The sequence below is a fragment of the Nematolebias whitei genome, chromosome 9 (genome assembly GCF_014905685.2).
Source record: "Nematolebias whitei isolate Nwh7 chromosome 9, NemWhi1, whole genome shotgun sequence".
NCBI classification, from domain to species: Eukaryota; Metazoa; Chordata; class Actinopteri; order Cyprinodontiformes; family Rivulidae; genus Nematolebias; species Nematolebias whitei.
In genome coordinates, this window is record NC_056506.1 from 14,365,328 (window position 1) to 14,369,034 (window position 3,707).

The 3,707-nt window shown below is 51.1% G+C and overlaps 1 protein-coding gene across 1 annotated transcript in view; it reads left to right on the forward strand.

Moving 5' to 3' along the window:
* The window catches only part of ccdc18 (coiled-coil domain containing 18), a 104,925-nt gene that overhangs the window by 3,427 nt on the left and 97,791 nt on the right, over positions 1-3,707 (forward strand). The window lies entirely within an intron of this gene.

The following is a 3,707-nucleotide window of genomic DNA, read 5'->3' on the forward strand; positions in this document are numbered from 1 at the left end:
CAAAACTGCTCTGGGACATTTATTTATTTTTATGAATAGTTTATGAATCGGTCACTTTAACAGCCTACAAGCTCACTCTACTGTTTATTGCATTATATTTTGCACTACTGTTATGATCAACTCGTCCTGTTTATTCTTTATTCTGGTAATTCTGGTATTGTCATTTCCACTTAATCACCTCATCAGTACATAACTGTGGCTCTATATAGAACCGGTATGCACACCTTCACTTTACTAAGTTTCTCAGGTTTATACTTTATATTGCACTATTGTTTACTCTGGCCTTGCACATCCATTATCTACCTCTCATCACGTTATTGTCTTCAGTCAGCGTCCCTTTGTCTCCTGTTAGTCACTATTGAGCACGTTGCATCAGAGGTCCTGCTGCTGTTCACTTTTACTTTTATATTTTTTTATATAACTAGTTGTGTTAGTTTATTTTTGCTAATGTTGTTGTTTGCTGCAACTTGAGTAGGAGTGTAACGCAATTTCAATTTCTATGTATGTCCTGTACATATGCAGAATTGACAATAAAATCAATCAATCAATCAATCAATCAATCAATCAATCAAGATGATCGAGCTTCTCACCCTATCTCTAAGGGAGAGCCCAGACACCCTGCGGAGAAAACTCATTTCGGCCGCTTGTATACGAGATCTCATTCTTTCGGTCAGAACCAAAAGCTCGTGACCATAGATGAGGGTAGGAACGTAGATCGATCGGTAAATTGAGAGCTTCGCCTTTTGACTCAGCTCTCTCTTCACCACAACAGACCTGTACAGCGCCTGCTTCACTGCAGACGCTGCACCTATCCGCCTATCAATCTCACGCTCCATTTTTCCCTCATTCGTGAACAAGACCCCAAGATACTTGAACTCCTCCACTTGGGGTAGGACCTCCTCCCTGACCCGGAGAGGGCACTCTACCCTTTTCCGGCTCAAGACCATGGCCTCGGATTTGGAGGAACTGATCCTCATCCCAGCTGCGTCGTACTCGGCTGTGAACCGCTCCAGCGAAAGCTGTAGATCACGATCCGATGAAGCCAATAAGACCACATCATCTGCAAAAAGCAGAGACGCAATCTTAAGGCCACCAAAACGGATCCCCTCAACACCTTGGCTACGCCTAGAAATTCTGTCCATAAAAGTTATGAACAGAATCGGTGACAAAGGGCAACCTTGGTGGAGTCCAAGTCTCACCGGGAACAAGCCCGACTTACTGCCGGGGATGCGGACCAGGCTCTGACACAGGTCATACAGGGATCTAACAGCCCGTATCAAAGGGCTCTGTACCCCATACTCCCAGAGTACCCCCCACAGGGTTCCCCGAAGGACGCAGTCGAACACCTTCTCCAAGTCCACAAAGCACATGTAGACCGGTTGGGCAAACCCCCACGCACCCTCCAGGACCCTGCTGAGAGTGTAGAGCTGGTCCAGTGTTCCACGACCAGGACGAAAACCGCACTGCTCCTCCTGAATCCGAGGTTCGACTATCCGACGGACCCTCCTCTCCAGATCCCCCGAATAGACCTTACCAGGGAGGCTTAAGAGTGTGATCCCCCTGTACTTGGAACACACTCTACGGTCCCCCTTTTTGAATAGGGGGACCACCACCCCAGTCTGCCAATCCAGGGGGACTTCCCCAGATGTCCACGCAATATTACAGAGTCGCGTAAGCCACAACATCCAGAGCCTTAAGGAACTCCGTGCGAATCTCATCCACCCCTGGGGCCCTGCCACCGAGGATCTTTTTAACCACCTCGGTGACCTCAGCACCAGAGATTGGAGGGCCCGACCCAGAGTCCCCAGGCTCCGCTTCCTCAGTGGAAGACGTGCCGGTGGGATTGAGGAGGTCTTCAAACTATTCTGCCCACTGACCCACGACATCCCGAGTTGAGGTCAGCAGCGCACAACTCCCACTATAAACAGTGTTGGTGGCGTACCCCCCCCCCCCCAAGACGCCGGATGGTGGACCAGAATCGCCTCGAAGCCGTACGGAATTCATTCTCCATGGCTTCTCCAAACTCCTCCCATGCCCGAGTTTTTGCCTCAGGAACCACCCGAGCCGCATGTTGCTTGGACTGTCGGTACCCATCAGCTGTTTCCGGGGTCCCACAGGCCAAAAAGGCCCAATAGGACTCCTTCTTCAGCCTGACAGCATCCCTCACCGACGGTGTCCACCACCGGGTTCGAGGGTTGCTGCCACAACAGGCACGACAACTTTGCGACCGCAGCTTTGGTAAGCCGCCTCGACAATAGAGGCACGGAACATGGCCCACTCGGACTCAATGTCCCCTACCTCCCCTGGAACATGTTTCGAAGTTCTCCCGGAGGTGGGAGTTAAAACTCCATCTCACAGGAGACTCTGCCAGACGTTCCCAGCAAACCCTCACAACACGTTTGGGTCTGCCAGGTCTGACCGGCATTCTCCCCCACCATAGGAGCCAATTCACCACCAGGTAGTGGTCAGTGGACAGCTCCGCCCCTCTATTCACCCGAGTTTCCAAGACATGTGACTGCAGATCAGATAAGACAATGACAAAGTCGATCATCGAACTGCGGCCTAGGGTGTCCTGGTGTCAAGAGCACATATGGACACCCTTATGCTTGAACATGGTGTTCGTTATTGACAATCCATGACGAGCACAGAAGTCCAACAACAGAACACCACATGGGTTCAGATCAGGGGGGCCGTTCCTCCCAACTACACCCCTCCAGGTCTCACTGTCATTGCCCACGTGAGCATTGAAGTCCCCCAGCAGAACAAGGGAGTCCCCAGGAGGTGCACTTTCCAGTACCCCCTCCAAGGACTCCAAAAAGTGTGGATAATCTGAACTGCCGTTTGGTGCGTAAGCACAAACGACAGTCAGAACCCGTCCCCCACACGTAGGCGGAGGGAGGCCACCCTCTCATTCACCGGGGTGAACCCCAACACACAGGCACCAAGATGGGGGGCAATAAGTATGCCCACTCCTGCTCGGCACCTCTCACCAGGGGAAACTCCAGAGTGGAAGAGTGTCCAGCCCTTCTCAAGAAAACTGGTTCCAGAACCAGGGCCATGTGTAGAGGTGAGTCCGACTATTTCTAGCCGGAACCTCTCAACCTCACACACCAGTTCATGCTCCTTCCCCACCAGTGAGGTGACATTCCACGTCCCAATAGCCAGCTTCTGTAGCCGAGGATCAGATCGCCAGGGTCCCCGCCCTCGGCCACCACCCATCTCACATTGCACCCAACCCCTTTGGCCCCTCCCACAGGTGGTGAGCCCATGGGAAGGGGGACCCATGTCTCCTCTTCGGGCTGTGCCTGGCCGAGCTCCATGGGTAAAAGCCCGGCCACCATGTGCTTGTCCGCATGCCCCACCTCCAGGCCTACCTCCAGAGTGGGGCCTCGGTGACCCACGTCCGGGCGAGGGAACATCAATCAATCAACCTTTATTTATACAGGTAAATCCCATTGAGCCTCGAGGACTCATTTACAAGAGAGACCTGATTTCAACAAAGAAAGATGACAACAATGGACAACAGCAACAACAATAAACAGTTATAAAAAAGCATACTACAGTTGTTTTTTTTTTGTTGTTTTTTGTTTTTTTAACAAATAGGATGGCTAAAAGGAAAAGGTAACAAAACAAAAAACAGCTAGATTCCAAGACAAATGCAGAAAACTAAAAACAGGAACATGTCAGCATTGGACCCTGCCAGGTGT